Here is an 18654-nt window from a genome sequence, read left to right on the forward strand (position 1 = left end):
AATTCAGGGTTTACTTTCAAAATCTTTGGATTGAGCTACGCTAATACAGATATTCAAATAATAGGTACCTTACTAATACCGCAATATTATCCTTAATGAGTTCACTCAGATGAAGTGGAACTGGTATCGCTTAGAAGGCATGGAAATTTTAATAATATCCATGACGGTATATTTCAGTGGATTTCAAAACATTCTATCTTAATAAAATAATTTTTGATGCTACTTCAAATAAAAGTTTATTCCAATTTTATAATTAAAGCCAACATCAAGTGTCAAACGCTATGTCTCATCTGCCAATGCTAAGTCTGAACGCACATCTTGGGAGTACAATAAGATAATAATTTGGAGTTTGAAATTATCTATATTTGCATAAATAAAAAATAATACAAATTTCCGCTCAAGAATGTTCTTTAAAAAAGCATGTAGCAGTGAAATGTTTGGAGATTGTTATAAAGAATTATTACACATGTATCAGAGTAGCAATTGCTGATTTTTGACTTACGTACGTAACTTACTTTGAGTACGTAAACATCAGAATTAAATTTCAGATCCAAATTTTATCAGTCCCTCCGGTTTGTAGTTATAGGTTTCATTTGTTATGAATGGAATTTGTTCTCAATTTGATAGAAATCAAATATAAAATTCTACCCGTCTAGCTGAAGTACTTTTGAGTTTTCGAGTTATTGTAATATCGAGTATCAAATATTGTTAATGACATTTTTAGTTCACAGGTTATTTAAAAAAACATTGATTCTTTTCGAATGATACATTTTCTGATTACCGAAAGGTGACAGAATAAAGCTGTTCTTTAATACAAGCGATTGTTGTACTTCCGTTTAATACTTTTGTCTTAATGCAAGCAATTGTTGAGATACATCGACATTTTGAAAGAACAGCCTATAAAATTCTTATTTTGAGAATTAACTCAAAATAAGAATTTTATTTTTATTCTATCAATATGAAGCATACGGAGGAAAAATATTGTAATAGTATTTGAATTTCGAGATCTAGATCTTGAATTATTTCCTAATTTTTGTTGCATCTCTGTCATCGATTTTTTTTTTTTTTGATATTATGTTCATCTATTTGAGCTCTCGATAACTCAAAAGTGCTTCAGCAATTTGGAAGATATTTTGTATTTTATTTCTCTGAAATGTGGATAGAATTTAAATCTCAATTTATTATTTAAAACATAATCAAAATAATTTAGATTAAATCCCTGAATGTAATTTAAACTATACCATGGGGCTGAAAATTCTTCAAGAAGAGAATTAAGAGACAAGCATTTTTGTCTTGAAATGAGCATTTTATGTACTCATTTTGGTTCTTCGTAATAAAAATTAAAGCCATTTTGGTGCCATGATCATTCCGATAATTAATGTAATATTTTGCAATGACCCGATACTAATTTTGAATATCCCAATTCGTAATAACGATCTTTAAGGTAATATTTTGATTACTTTTAATTATATGTTATTATATGTCCTATGAGTCATAATAGACAATGGTTCATCAAGCATTCCAAGTAAATTTATAAACATCATATTGTTTGTGTTATTTAATCTTACTTTATTATTGGGTATTAAACAAATAATTAAATCGATTTCCAATCATGCCTTACTCCTCGCGTGCAATCGATTAATAAATGGGAACCTGTTTTAAGTGCAATTTTAATATGCTGTGTTACAAATGACATTCAAATGCAGATCCGGCATTTTATTAAATTATTCGTAAAATATTTCCTATATTTTATGTCTCGCAGTTGTTTTGCTGAAGTGAATTCAATAAATTTTACAAGAGAATTCCATTACTATTTTGCATTCAATATTTTTTTTATATATATTTGTGTTACATTTCAATGTTTGGAGAATTTAAATGGAACTCCGCCAATGCCAAAAAATATCAAATCAAAGGTAAACGCTTCCCATTGCTCTAATATTTTGTTAATGGACGCTGATTTGAATTCTATCTCATAGTATATCACCATATAAAAAAAAATAATATATTTTCTTGTTGTCTCACAAAATATGATCTCCGAAAACATTTTATGGTATATGAAATCTTTTTTCGCAATAACTTAATTGTCAATTTAGGAATAAAATTTGGAAGAAAGTTTAAGAATTCAAATTTCAGCGATCAGCTTAATAATGCTTAATATTATACCAAAACTCTGAAGGCCCACCTGAAATTTGTATTAAATAGCAATGGAATTAGAAATGTTAGTTATCTTTGTTTTCTAATGTCAGAATATTGTAGATAAGTAGATAGATCAATTAAATAGAATAAAGTACACGCATTTCGAATTAATATCATCAGATTATAAGGAACGTGGAAAGCGAAAAAGAAAACTCTTGGAAATGGACGAAAGATCTAAAATTTACAAAAATTAAACGGAAAATCTTATTGCCCATTTCCAGTCCAGTGCAATTAGTCAAATAATAGTTACTGGACATATTTCTCAACCATGAAACGAATCATTTCTAAGACATACGCATGTTCAATTAAAAGTAACAGCGCTTTACCAATGCATTCACGTATCCATGAGGTGGTTGCCAAATATCCTCAAATATCTCATGGCTTTCTATTACATTAATTAATATGAATTCTTGAAAAATTTGTTGGTGTTGAAAAATAATCATCCACGTGTTTCTTTTTTTGAGTTTTATTTATCTTTTCTGTCTTATCGTTTGGAATAAAATAAGAACCTGTCAATGCAATCTTAACAACGTTTATATCATTTGTTTCATCCCATCACATACAAGAAATTATAAATATATAAATATGGAGATAAAATTTACTGCAGTCCTTCTGGATTCTATGGGATACACTGTCTTAAGCTGAGTCATCTAACTATAAATTAAAGCCATTAAACTTGCATTCGTGAACAATGGTATTTGAAAAGATTAAATGTTTTAATAAACATTTTTGAAATAATAATTTATAAACATATCTCTGTATATTAAAAGTAGAACAGATTTCTAAATTTTAGTCCATTTTTTCTTCGAATTTTAATTTATTTAACGGAAATATAAATATTTGAATGCAATCTTCACTCTCTGAATCAATGCTTACGCAATCTGAGTTCTGTGCCCTCGTGGTGTCGTGTCTCCCACTTTTGATTAAGTAGTATCATTTGAAAGAGTGCAACATTTTTGAATAAGAAACTTACATCAGAGGTATTTCCGAGAAATTAAATTTCATTTTTAATTCTTTCGAAGTCATGGACTAACAAAGTTTGGTTTCTTAATGTTAAGATAAATGTTGAACTTTTTTCCACATTAAAAAAAGTAATATTTATAGACCTGAATTTTTTATAAAGAAATCTACAGTACACTCTAGTTAGAGTATTCAGCCTAATATGACAAAACAGAAGGTCGGGTGACAAAAAAAGCCGGATCAGCGGAATTCTATGTACTTATTTCATTTTCCACCAACACAAGAAGAAAGAGTTTCTAGATGCAACACAACACTTTTCAATTGCTGCGCAATTTTTTTTCCTGTCCCCCAATCAACTTTTCACAACTTTTAATTCGAAAGTTATATTTTTTGCTACTTCACCAGAGTTTAGTCGCTGTATTAAGTGTAATTTCTCTTCCATAGTCACTTCAACAGTTTTTCGTTTATCACACAGTTTGAAATCTTTACTGCTACTACATTTTAATAAATCTACATTTTAATAAGCATTAAGCATACCTTAAAAACAATTTACGAATACCATATGTATTGTGACGTTATAATCCAAAACAGCAGCAACAATTGATGTCCGTTAAACATTGCGAAACATTGAACAACGCCCTTTTATTTTTTTCTGTCACAACTTGTCTTTGGCACCGGATAGAGGAAGCAGGATGGAGGAACGTAGCGGACACCGCCTTCAATTGCCTAGACATTGTTTCCAATGTATTCCAATTCCTCGCTTTCCTTCTTTAATTACGATAAAAGAAAAATAGGTCGGGTAATGGGAAGCCAGCTTGCTGCGAACCGGATATTCGGGAGGCCACTGTAGAATTTTTACACTCATACAAGATATAATTATAAACAAAAAGAAATAATTTATATGTAAGAAAATTTTAAAAATTAAAGCTTAAAGTTCTACAAAAAGCAATATATTGAAATTTGAACATGAACCAAAGAACATTTAATGAGGCGTAAAAAATAACATCTCATTTCTATGAGCACTGTTTTTTGAAATATTTATAAAATGATGCTTTTCTGATAGCACAAACAATCATCAAATTACATACATTTATTTAAGATCTTATTTCATACTAATGATTATTTGTATTTTTTTAAATTAAGATGCGTTTATGTATACATTATTATTGTTCACTTCGTTTTAACATAAGAATATGCCAAACATTTCTGGGAGTGCAAAAGGTATAAAATCACCGTTCGCTTAACGTTGCTATGAAATTTTATTAATGGTCCTTACTCTTAACTCTAAGCTCAGTCTGTGCCCCTATAGCAAGAAAAAAAATTTTTTTTTCCAGCTTTCTCAGTGAAATTCGCTTACAAATCAAGCCCCTACCCAAACAGAAAATTTTCCTATACTATGTAAGTACAGAGAGTCAAATTTTAGCGATCATACCTTCAATATGAATGCTCGACACCTGTGAAAAAAAAACTACAAACGCTTCACAAATCTACGGCTAAACAGTAACATCATTAGAAAAATTGAATGATTCTTTCTTTCTTTCTTTCATGAAAAAATTGTAATTAAGTAAATAGACTAAATATGGATCATTTATGCCACGTGTTTAGAATTTCTGGATCCGATTCAAACTATCGTTGTACGAGGAAGGTGAATGAGTTTGAGAAACTTACGAAAGAATTATATACCCCCAGAAAGTTTCCCAGTTCAAGGGACCATTTAATATCACTCAAAAAAAAATGAATATCAACTTCGAAAAAAATAGAAGTTCTGAATAACAATTAAACACTAATTTTTATTTCGTATGCGCACGCTTTGCAAAAGCAGCGCTATTCCTGAGCAACTGTCGAAATCACCAAAATCAACAAGTTGGCTTCTTTCTCTTATATTTAAGAATGCAAAGTTTTGAAAAAAATACTGGTAATGAAAAATTATTTATACTCTTTATTCAGTTGTTTCGGGTGTTTGGGTATTCCAATTAAAGCAAGAACAAATGAATGTTAAAGGTAACTTAGATGTAATCCGGTGGAAAACTTCGTTTTATATAGACAAAAAGACGGCTTATTCATATGAGTAATTTTTTTTTTTTGTTACCACTACAATTTCTGTAATGCCGATTGAACAGTGGTACCCTAATAAACTTCAAATTATCGACAGATTTTGAGATGAGACTCAAAAGCAACTGATGATACAATTGTAGTATCAATTATTATATTCCACATTGCTGTAATGAAACAATATGCAAAAAATATTCCTTCGGGACAAAACATGTCAAATGATGACAAAAATACTATACTCAGCATTAATATTTTACTAAAAGCTGCTACTCTTATGTCCTGCTGTGAGTCTCTTCTCTTAGAGCAAGTAAAAATGTTTCTACTTCACCTGATAAATGCCAATTAAGATCTCCAAGAGAAATTTTTATTTAAAGGATTAAATTTTAATTCCCAGAAATATCACAAGCTTACACTGTCAGATTAGACAATGAAATTTTAGTGATCAGTTTAACAATGCACGGTGTAATTGAAAGTTCTTAAGACGCACCGCGGATATATATTAAATAGCAATGGAATCTAAAAATTTTATTATCTTCTTTTAATTTATCTTTAATTTCATTTTTTATCTTTATTCATGATCTTATCTTACTATAATTCTCAGTTTAATTATAGTAACCTTCTGTTTTAAAGCAACACAGGACAATTTTGGGACGGACCTCGTTATTTTAAATCGCGGTCATATGTCGAGGAAGACACCTGAGCTGGTACTCCCTTTACAAACTTCCATGCCATGCCATTGGGATTTTGCTAAAGGTATACTTCGCAAAAAAAAAAAAAAAAAAAAAACGAGTCGTGAAAAAGGAAGAGAGAGCTGTATTTCACAATTACGAATTTGAATATATATGTTTGAAACTTCTTATTATGAATTCGTGCACATACTTCATAAAAGCAACGCGTTCTCAAAAATCTTCTGTCTAAAGACGGCAAACAGGGTACCGTCGTGTTTGCACATTTATGATTATATATTTTTGAAAAAATTGTTGGTGTTGAAAAATTGGCGTCCTTGTTTTGTTTTCTCTGGATATTTATAAAATGTGTCTTTGCGCAGCACTACCAACTCTGGTCCATGTGCTATAAAATTCCAATCTCCAACGAGATATAGAGCAAGATAACGAGAGCAATCCAATGCTCTCGTTATCTTGCGCGTCCATGTTTTGTTTTGTTTTAGTTATCATATCAACTAAAGCAAGAATGTTTAAATGCAGTCATAAGACTTTTTCATATAACTTATACGGATTAAAACTATTGACAAATTCGGTCTTTTTCCTCTGCGACAAGCCAATGATCAAAAGGGCCATGGTGTCCTGGTGGTAAGGTCTCGGTTTCAGGGCTGGAGGGTTTGAGATTCGGGACCCGATTCTACCGATGGACCCTCATGTAAGCGGTTCTGGTGCATGTTAAATCCGTCAAGGCGAAACATTCTCCAGCTGATGTTGTGTGGTAGTATGTGTAGAAGGGTCAGCTCAGAAATCAATCGCATCATCTGACCGCATCTAATCTAACTGAAAAAAAAATTCAAGTTTTACGAAATAAAATACTTTGCAACGTTATCAATGCTTTCTGGTTTATCTGGAATAATATTTTGTTCATAGATCTTAAAACTCCAAAGTTTGATGATTTCTTCGAGCAACTATTTTTTTAGTATATGAAATTATTGAAAATGGAATTTTTTTCCTAATAACTATTTTATATTAATGTAATTATTTAATTTTACAAACATACTGACTATCTTATTTCACTTTATGATCAATGCATAAGGAACACTAGAGTCTGTAATAAGAAAATTAATCTTTATATTTAGTTAAAGTAATTGGTATTTGTTTATGTGCTGAATATTACAAAAGTTTCAAATTTCATAAAATTATCTGCTGTAATTGTAATTATTGTAATTTTCTTTATAATCATAAATGAAATAAAAAAAAGTTGAAGCTCAAAATGTTAATCAGTATTAACCATTCAGTATTAATTTTTGTAGAAGTAATGTTTGTAATTCAGTATTAAAGTCAGCGAGTTTCTCGTGAAATTAGTAGTTTATGATAAAAAAAAAAATTATTGTCTTTAAGAAATATTCATAACTATGATATGGGAACGCTTATCGAAAATTGCATAAATATAAGGAGTGGTTCGCTGTGAATAACTGAATGAATAGTCAAGAAAACTGTTTCCTGATTTTTTTTCTTGCTTAGAATCTTCTATTTTTTGGCAAACAGGAGCACAGGGTATATGCTCATGAATAGTGCAGAAATACTTCGTTAGAGATTGTCCACTATATCGACAGGTTTTAATATTTACTTTGTGTGTTATTTTATTTTCATGATGCGTTGATTATAAATTTTCACTTCTCTGTGAGAATAAATAGTATTACATGGAACACTACTCTCTTTTACATTATTCTTAATAATTACAATAATTGCGTTCTTAAAAAATATATAAAATATCTTGAAATGCTTGGAACTCTGTTCCACAAGTTTCTTCGAGGCTGAAATAATGTGATATAAATGATCCAATGTTTTCCCTCTGATATTCTAAGAAATTCAACAAATTAAAATTGATGGTTAACGTGTCGTTTTTCATGATTAAATGGATATTTGACATGAAGAGATCATTCTCACAATTCTACCAGCACACTAATAATTCAATCAAACTAAAGCACGGATATCTTCCATTTCCATCTTCTAACATGTTTAAATTCTGCAGAGTGAATTCCACAATAGATTTCAAATTGCTTTAATTTTATTACAGCCAAAAGTTTGACATCAGACAATTTTACCAACTTTTGGCAGTCAGTCGTTAAAAGGGAAAAAGCTGTTAAGAAACTAAAAGTCCCTGTCTTATTGTATGTATTATATATATATACTAGCCGCCTTTGGCGACCAGCCGGTTCGCCAATCTTAATGTTCGTTTAAATTTTAATAATTAAATAGCTTGAACCGGAACCCCCTTCTTCACCAAGTTGCGATAACGCGCCAAAGCTGGCAATCTTTATTATGGACTATGATTAAACATCTGCTCCTTTGCTTTTGAACATTTCGCAACAACAGGTCGTTGTTGGCGATTTTTAAAAGCTAGGGGTTAAACTCCGGTCGTACCATTACATATTTTACGCAATTCCAACTTTAATAGATTCTTCAGCAAAATATTTTAAAACTACAAATTTTGATAGTCATATAATTCACTCATAATATTATAAGGGCCTTCAGTCATAACGTGATATGTATCTCTCTAATTTACTGTTACCCCTCGTAGAATTTATGCTTTAAATTAAAGTGAAAATGATTAATCTGCAATTAATATAATAATATTTTTTACTGAAACAAAGCATTTTTTTTAATAATATGATTACTGATAATAGAGTCACTGAGCGTTTAAACTTTATGGGCACTAAAGAATATCTTTCTTAATTTATGTAATATCTCAAGAATTTGTCAACAAAATTTTATCAGATTCATCATGAACAGATCTATTAATTAACAATGTTTAATTTTAAATGCATCAAACACTAAGAAAATAAAATGAATCGCTTAAAATAATCGGTGGAAAACAGGTTTAAAAAAACTAATTAAAAAACGATGTACTTAAAACTATAAGCATATACAAAAAAATATATAACTAACATAAATACAATTTACTTACAAAAGCATGCAACTAACCTAAAAATAATTTAAATCGTCCGTTGATAATGGTTGTCATGGCAACAATCAGAACACAAAGCGCATGCGTGAATTTTCTTCGCCACTTACGGTAACGCTATGCAGATTAGACATTTTTAATTTCCTTTATTCTGTGTTATTTTAATTCAAAAGAACTTCAGAATGAATCTGAAACATGGATTAATTAACAATGTTTAATTTTAAATGCATAAAACATTAAGAAAATAAACAGAATCGTTTGAAATAATCAGCCGAAAAATGCTAACCCAAGCCTCATTACTGTTGGGAGAAAAAAACAACAATAAAGCCTTACTCATTTGGCGGTGGAGAAAATGGAAGATTTTTTTTGGCGGAAAAGTTGGCGGAGGGGAAAATCGAAGATTTTTTTGGTGAGAAAGTTAGTTTTTAATTAATAATTAAAATTCTAATTAAAATTTCAAAAAAAGGGACCCCAGGTGCACATTCCCGTCCTCTAAGGTATACATGTACCAAATTTGATAGCTGTATGTCAAATGACCTGGCCTGTAGAGCGCCAACACACACACACACACATTGAGCTTTATTATAAGTATAGATGTGTGTGTGTGTGTCCATGAGTGTAGTGATTTACAGTGATTAAATGTCATATGTTTAACATCTTAACTGTTAAATAAAAGTTTGAATTTGGATTATTATTTATTTGCCTACTAAGTATGTAAAAAAATATTTCTGTATACATAATTACTAAATACTAAGTATGAAAAAGCATGATTTTTTGTTTTCGAGATGAGATTACATGACATGGAAGGACCATTCTCATAATTCTGCCAGTATACTGATAATTCAACTAAATAAAAGCAGGGATATCTTCAGTTTTTGTCTTCTAATTCTGCGAGTATACTGATAATTCAACTAAATTAAAGCAAGAATATCTTCAGTTTCCGTCTTCTTCAGCAGAGCAAATCCCATAACAGATCTCAATCTGTTTTCATTTCATTCCGTCAGGTAGTAGGAAAAACAGTAAGAGGAAAAAAATATAAAGGAATTTATAATATATTTCCACAGAATTAATTCTAACAATTTGTTTCATATGCTTAGAATTTAATCATTTTCCCTGTTTTAGCTACCATCATAAAATCGAATTGCCCAATTCGACTTTATGATGTTAGATGTGTAGCTACAATGGGAAATAATTGGACCAGCTATGCATTTGTATTTATTTCAAGTTTAATTTTGTGTTGTATATTCAATGTCCTTCTATACTAACGAGGCGTGGAATTCTGGAAAGTGGATGCCAGCTCATATGGTGACCTTGCCATGAAAGGAAGCTTCAATTTTGAAATTTTGCTGTTCTCCTAGTTCCGTTTAGACATTGACAATTAAAAATTATTCTCGAATTGCTAGATAGTAGGCACTAAAAACGATATAAAATTTCATATATTTAAGTTTGTGTGTATTTGAGTTATGAAGATTATAAATTTTTGAAAGTGCAGACAGACGTTGATCAACCTTTTGACGCATTTGGTATAAAATTTGATATATGTATACATTTTAGATTTTAAATTTGTGTACCAATTTTTCTTCTTTTTGCTATTTTCGCTTGTTAATTATCATGTTAACTTTTAATCAGATAGTTTGCTCAAGTTCTTCCTCTAAATGAATTACGTTCAAAATTGGATAGAAATATACAAATTTAATGTTAAGTCTATATACAGTCTAGCTATACTACTGACTATATTATTTGTCTAGCGCAAATTATCAGATTCAGAGACAGACCTAATTCCATATACCTTTCGGATTTAGGGAAATCTGAAACTTGGAGATTTGTCGAAAGCGAGGTTTTTAAACAATACCAAAAAATTATATTTGTGCTTCAGAAATAACATTGTATAATGTGCTTATATATGTATACATATAAGAATTGCTTATTTTAACAAATTAAATTGGTAATAGTAAATTATGCCTTAGTACCAATATTAAATGCCATTAACAAGTAAAATTAGGAAAGTATTTTCGAACGTAGATTCCACCGAGAAAGAATATTAAAAAGAATAACATTTTTTTTTCGCATGTTAGTGTGCATGCTCTAAAAACCGACCCGCATTTTAACAAAAAGAAAATGTAAAAAAACTTTTAAAGCCGCAACACTCCATTTTCTGACAGGTATATAAATTAAAAAAATTTTGAAAAAAAATGTTGGTGGGTTATAGAAATTTCCATCTTCATAAAAGATTCTTTTTTAGCAATTTTATGCTATAGCATTAATTCTTCTTTACTTTTATAAATAATAGTTCAATGCTGCCCTGCTAATTTATTCTTTTAAAACTATTTATGCATAAGAATGTCTATTGTTTTAAATTTTACAGATTTCGAACTTTTAACGGCCAGGCTAATAAATGAAATGTAGTTGTAGAAAACTTCCATTTTTTTGGGCGCGAAATATATCAGAGATTAAAAACGTGAATTTTACAGTGAAAGATTGAAATAAGGCACAATTTTGTTATAATATTCGGGTTAATGATCTCAATAAATTATCTGAAATAGTTTGAATTTCAACAGCCAGTATGCGATCTTTTACCGTATATTACATTGAAAAAGCGAAACTAAATTTGATCTCTGTATTAGAGATGTCAATGAGTTTAATTTTACAAAGATTTCAATTTTGTAAAAACGTTCGCAATTCTTTGAATTTCGGCTTAGGAAAATCTTTAATTTCGCCTCAAAGTTGTCGATAAGGAGTTATATTGCCGGGACTCTAACTATAAACATTATTCAATTAGGGTAAATGAATTTAAATCTTGTATATTTAGGAAAAACCTGCATGGAGCAGTACAAAAAAATTCAATTTTAAAAAGGAATATTTTTTTAAGTAGTTTCAATTATTTCTACAGTTTCTTGTCCAAATACAGCAGTTTTATGGTTTGACTTAATTATTTCTATTTACTTCATTTCATTAATCTTTAGGTAATACAATAGTTCGAAGTAGTTTTAATCTTACAAATATTATTATTGCAGATGTTTCTGAAATGTAAATTGTTCTTTACTAACCTAAGTATTCAATAAATAATATTGCAGGAGATTTGATCAAAAAATTCATTAGGGAATTAGATTTTTAGCCTAAAAAATAATGATTAATACGTAAAAACGTGAATCAGAAAATTTTAAGAACATAAATCTTATATTTATTCATCCGAATTTAATCATCCTTTGCAGTAAATAAAAATTGCTCTAAAGTAAAAGTTTTTTGAGCTACAGTCTTTTTACAACAATATTACGAGTTGTCCGCAATTGTTTCGCCTCCCACGCTCAAGTATAATCCGAGTTCACATTCTTGTAAAATGTAAACATTTCCTCCCATCTTCTCTCTCACCCCTAATTGAGTAAATAAGGGCATCCTGGCGCATGCGCAAAAACGTGGAGAATTTTCGAATCCGAGACGAACAATAGAATTTTTTATGTTTCTACATAAAAAAAACAACCCTTCAATTTACAGATACGTTAATTTTTTTTTAAATTTTAAACAAAAGCTTGATATTTCTTTTTGATATTAGAAAAGTAAAATTTTGTTAATACGTAATTTCGAAACGAATGAAATTTGGTTTCCGGGTATACTTCAGCTGTAATTTTAAAACCCGTTATAAAAATGGGTGTTTAATTCAAATATTTTAAAATTTGTTCATATTTCAATACATAGACAATCCTTTATGAAAGTTTAAGTTCAAAGTTTTTAACCCATTTTGAACCACCCATAAAAACAAACATAGGAAAAACGCGAAATTTTAAAGATATGATCAATGGAAGGATCTTACACATATAAAACAAAAAATTTAAATATTCTTTTTAATACAAACTGTCCTATAAATAGGACAACGGTCCAATACACTACAGACAATTACAAAGTTTGAACTATCTTACCAAAAAGATTTCATAAATGGAATTCCGAAAAACAGTCTCTGTATAGTCTAACGTCACACATTTTTCAAATTGTTATAGGATTTTTTCCTAGCAAGATTTTAATTGGCATCGCCTTTGATGGCCATTTTGGGTTTTTTTTTAAATAATAAACGCTTATAATTTAAGAGACGAAGTTCTTTATTATTCTGCAGTATACTTAATTGTCAAAAGTTGTTCTCTGAATTGTTTCGCCAAGGTAACTTAGTGTTACTGACCTGATAAATGTTAATGCTACCCATTAAGTAAAGCAGTTATTTTTCTTCATTTATCTACTAAGCATCTATATAAGGAATAATAATGAAAGGCTTTCCATTATAAGATATCAACATCCATAATTTGTTTTCAAATTTCAGAGATTGATTTTTCATGTACATCTTACAATCGTGAGTGCCAAAATAGCGTACCGGTCTTTCATTGAATGTTAGATTTTCTGAAAATATTCTAAATTGTTGTAGTTCAATATTAAGTTTTCTGAAAGTGGACGAATTTTGTATTATCAATACTTTTTGTTGATGACAGAATTTTCATTCAAATGTAGACATTTTTATGTCATTTTATTGTTTCCTGAACATAGCGCTATTCATTAAGATTGTGCCAGTGTCCGGAGCATTTCACCAATACATTTTTTCATGTGATAAAATGTGATAACCACGATAAAAAAGATTGCCTATAAACTTTTCGATGTCACTTTCGTTGACTCCAAAAGAATGATCTTTCTTCGGCGCTGCATATAGATTAGTCTTTGTATCTGAATGTGATATCGTATCCTTAGCCGTCATGCGAGAAAGTTCAACGGCAGTTTTCCCCACTATCATATCTGCAATATGTTGATGATATTGAGAAGTAAAAGAACATGCTGAAAGCAAAAATTCTGATATCCTTTTTCCATTTAGGTGGTTTTATATCAAACCTAATTTCTAACAGATATTTGACAAAACCCCTATAGTACCAACAGTATCGCGAATTTTAGGATCACCACATGTTTCATCCATATAACAATTTGTGAAAGAATCGTCTCTTTCTTCTTCGTCACTGACCGCATTTGTTTCCGGTGGAATAATTGGTGGAACAATCAAGGAAAAAAGTAACTATGCCCCATACAATACAAAATACGCCTTTTCATTTCATTACTAAGTAGACTTCGTCACCTACACCTCCATAGCTTCTTCCTAAATTTAAATTTCAACGAAAAAACTGATTCAATAGTCACCTTAAGTGCATGTAAACAATCCTATTTTTCAACCCAATTGACTCCCTAATGGTACATTACTTATGTTTTTTTCTCTGGTTCTATAACTACCACGAACTGAATAGAAGAGCCTAGGCACTAAAGCTCTTCACTCATCTAATTCTAAGCTTTTTCCCTTCTCGGATTTTTGAATTACACTACTTTAGTTCTGTGTCACGTAATGTTCACCTATGTTGGATGACGATAAATTATTGCTAGCCTCGCCCAAAGCACAGCCCTTTTTTTTTTAAAGGGATTATTTGAAAGGATTTTACGCATTCTCAAACATTTCATTTTTAAGTAAGGTCATTTTATATAGGCATGAAATAATGCATCACCTTGTTATTAGTAGTTTTTCTGACACTTTACATTTTCAGTAAAGCCTATAAATACGTACTTTTACTGGCACCCTTATAAACTCTGTTATTACCCGTAGAAAAAATTATGTACAACTTTTTAAGACACAAGTTCAATTGATGATAATTGCATTCTGGTATATATTATTATACTTGACATTGTTATAAAGAAATAATATGAAAAAATTTTCCATCTGTGTAAACAAAATATCAAATAAAAGTATTAAAGATATACCTTGCTCTGCATTAATATTTTATTAATAGATGTTACTTTTATTTCTTGAGGTGAGACTGTGTTAAAATAGGAAGCTAAAAAATTTTTCTTATGACTCACTGAATGCCACCAAAGCCATTGCATGGAAATATTCAGTAAAATAAATAAAAACTTTTCTTTTCGGAATATTACAAACACACTGTCTGACCACACAATAAGATAAGTTTCACAGTTTTCTGCTAATACTAAACTTCTGAAAATGCAGAGCGAATTTATATTAAATATCAATGGAATTTATCAAAAATCTATTTTTGCTTTCTAATATCAGAATAATTTAACAAAGTAGATTCATTAAATAAATAGCGTAGAATTTTTATTTTTGTTTGATGAAGGCAAACTTCACAACAGAAAATACAACGTGATATGAAAAATGTCAAAAAGACCTTATTTCACAAGAATGAATTCGAATATTTAGGCTTCAATTCAATGCAATTTCTCTACGAGCGACGACAAAATGTATCTCGCAAACTTCTTTTTTGAATTCGTACGTATGCTTCGAGAAGCAACACGTACCCAAAATACTAGCACCAAAACATAGCGAAATAATTTTCTTCGTTTTTTCGATATTTATGAATATAAATTCTTTAAAAAATTGGTGTCGATGATTGGTTTCTCTTTATTTATCTTGTGCATCCATGCTTTGTGTTGCGTTAACCATCATTCCTCCTAAAATAAGGACCTTGAAAATGCACTCATTAGATCTTTTTATACAATCTGAAGGGTTTAAAATTGTTGAGAAATTAGCTTTCTTTCCCCATGCTGGAAAATCAAATATCAAAGGCTAGATGTTCATTCTCTGAAATCATTTGGTTAAACTACCTTAGAACGGGTATTCCAATTTTACTTACCAATAATGATCTGTGCAATGAGATCAGATGAGATACGACAAATTTTAGTTTAAGGCACTGTAATCAGAATATTATCCTTGGAAACATATATCAATGCATTTCGAAAGGTTTTATTTTACTAAAGTAATCTTTTTTAACTATTATAAGATTAATTCTCTACTGAAGCTTATTGATGCTAACATGTTATCTCATCTTCCAAATCTAATTCTAATCACTTCAATCCTTCAAGTAAAGTAAATATGGAATTTAAAATAATCTATATTTGGATAATAATGCAGTAATACAATTTACAATTCAAGACTCTACTAAAACATTTCGTTAATTTGAAGTGGTCTCTTCAAAAGTTTTTCGTATATTCTCTAATAAATGTACCTGTGTGTTACAAAATCCATTCCGGTGACGAAGAGTGGCCAAGAAAGAGCCTATCAGCGATGGGATCTTGGGTGACTAATCGTTAGAATGAAATTTTTAAACAAAGACAATAATACCGAATATATGTATTTGTTCTTTATTTTCGAACTAATTGAAACCAAAATTTGAATCTGAATTACAACTGAAGTAACAAAATCACATCCTAATCGTATATAATTAAATCATTGTATTTTCGATTTATGTCCTTTACATTCTTTTGAATTTGCAGTATAACACACTATTTACAGTTTGTTGATACAGAACTTTTTTGATACAGATATATAAGATATTCTACACAAGGTTCATTCATATTTAAGAAAAAAAAAATAATAAATATGTAAAATAATTTCCGAAAATTGTAGTAAAAATCTTTAAAATAGTAGTGCATTCGCATTCGGACCTAAGCCGATGGCCAATGCCTTTTTATGTAAGCATGAAAAATGTCAGATCATTCCAATGAGTAGGTACGTTATATTTTTGTAATGCATATAAAACGAACAGTGTTTTAAGGTTCATCCTCACAAACTTCAAGTTATTGATAACTTTTTATTTCAAGCAAAAATTAAACCACTGCATAATTTCAGTCTGAATTAATTTGGCATGTTCTTATATTATTGATAAAACATAAGAATATGTGAAAAACTTTTAAGGCGACAAAAAGTATCAGAACAAACTTAAAAAACGCTTTTCACAGCAAAATTTTCATAAATAAAATATTTTTTCGTAATATCATGTTTATACTATTACAGTGTAGATATTCAAATTTAATCGATCGGTTTTGCATTATTTTGTTTAATAGTTCTTCATTACATTATTTTGTTTAATAGCACTTCTGACGTGCGCTTAGAATTTCTTTACATAAAAAAAGGCATTTAATAAGGTAAAAGGACAAAAAAAATATAAAAATATAGAAAAAAAATATTTTATTCACCAATTTCGCAATTTGCGTAACTTAAGAGAACGTACAAATTATTAAATTATGGAAGAAATTATACCAAACCATCCTGAAGCTTACATGAACACGCTTTGCAAAACCAGTACTTTTCCAATGCATTTAATGTGCAAGAATCAATGATCCTGCACGCACTACTATCACATTTATAAATATAGATTGTCGAAATACTAGTTAATGTTGTAAAATTTGCTTACAAGAATTTCATTTGCCTTCCTTCTGTTATTGTGTGTGTCTGCTCAATCCAAATAAGACTACAACGGGCAAATGCAGTCATAATTCCTTTTTCAGTTTTTGACGAGTAGCATCTAAATGGAAAAATTTTTGTTGAAAAATTGAATAGATTTCCGTATGAGAAATAGAAGATAAGTAATAAGATGTTTCATTCCAAACTCCACGAAAATATAAATATTTCAATAAACGATTAAAATTAAATGTTTTCCGCCAATATTTTCGGCTTATGCATGCTTAGTTCTGTGCCACATTGGTATTGTTTCTGTCACAGTTGAAAAAAAAATATCATTCGAAAGAATGAAATGTTTTTGAATAAATAATTTACAGTTAAAATTCTTCCAGTAAACCAAATATCATTAGTTCAATTTTAATAGTACTTTAGTCATCATTTAACAAATTTTGCCTTCAAAATGTTAAAGCAAATGGTTGAACTTTTCTTCAAATAATGAAGAACAATATAACTAAGATTCGGAATTTTTCAATTTAAAAATAAAAGGTATTCTAGACATTTTTCACTCAAACACAATTTTGTATACATTTTTAAACATTAAATAATATTTTATATGTAATACAGTTTCGCAAAATTAAAATTTAAATATGTCTAAATGGAAATACATTATAATTTGAACATAAACCATTGGAAAAGATCATTTTAAAGGGTAATGAAAAAATATTATCTTTTCGTATGACTCGTATTTTGTAAAATAATTATAAAAGGGTGTATTCTGAATCAACCCCACTCGAACCAAATTACTCATAACCTTTTATTTAAAACCTGATTTGATACTGATGTTGAGGTTTTGTATACATTATTATTGCCCATTTTTTGAAAACAATAATATGAAAACATGTTATTGCGGTATCAAATAAATATAAAATCAAAACAACGCTTACCAATACAAATAACATTTTATAAAACTCTAACTCTGAATCTGTGTCCTGATAGAAAGATAAAAAAAAAAAAAAACATCTCGTTTCCTCATTGAATGTCATTAAGAAAGTAAGCCCTCCAAGTGAAATTTTCAATAAGAGCTGAAGAATTCATTCGGAATGAGTTACATTCTGTAAATAAGACATTCGTACTTTAGAGATCATATTAATAATGTTCTGAGAAACAAAAATCTCTGCAAACAAGCCAATTATATAAGTAAAATAGCAATGATATGAAAAAAGTTCTAGTATTTTTGCTTTCTAAAATAACATTAATGTAATTAAATAAATAGAATAAATATGTATTATTAAAGAAATGTGCTGAGAATTTCTTGATTCGATTTAATAAAATCGTTGCGTCAGAAAAGTGAATGAGTTTGAGAAACAGACGAAAGAACTATGCCAGAAAAATGATTCCGAATCCTAGGAAGCATTTCACACTATGCAAAAAGTAAAAACATCTCAACTATAAATGTTTCAAAACATAATACTCCGAATATAATTTAGTGCTTCTTTTTTATTTCACATGCGTATGCTTTGTAAAAGCATCGCTAACACAATAAATCGCTCAAGAGTGATTAAACATAAACGAGCTTTGCTTTCTTAAATTTATGAATGAACAGTTTTGAA

The sequence above is a fragment of the Argiope bruennichi genome, chromosome 11 (assembly GCF_947563725.1).
Source record: "Argiope bruennichi chromosome 11, qqArgBrue1.1, whole genome shotgun sequence".
Taxonomy (NCBI): domain Eukaryota; kingdom Metazoa; phylum Arthropoda; class Arachnida; order Araneae; family Araneidae; genus Argiope; species Argiope bruennichi.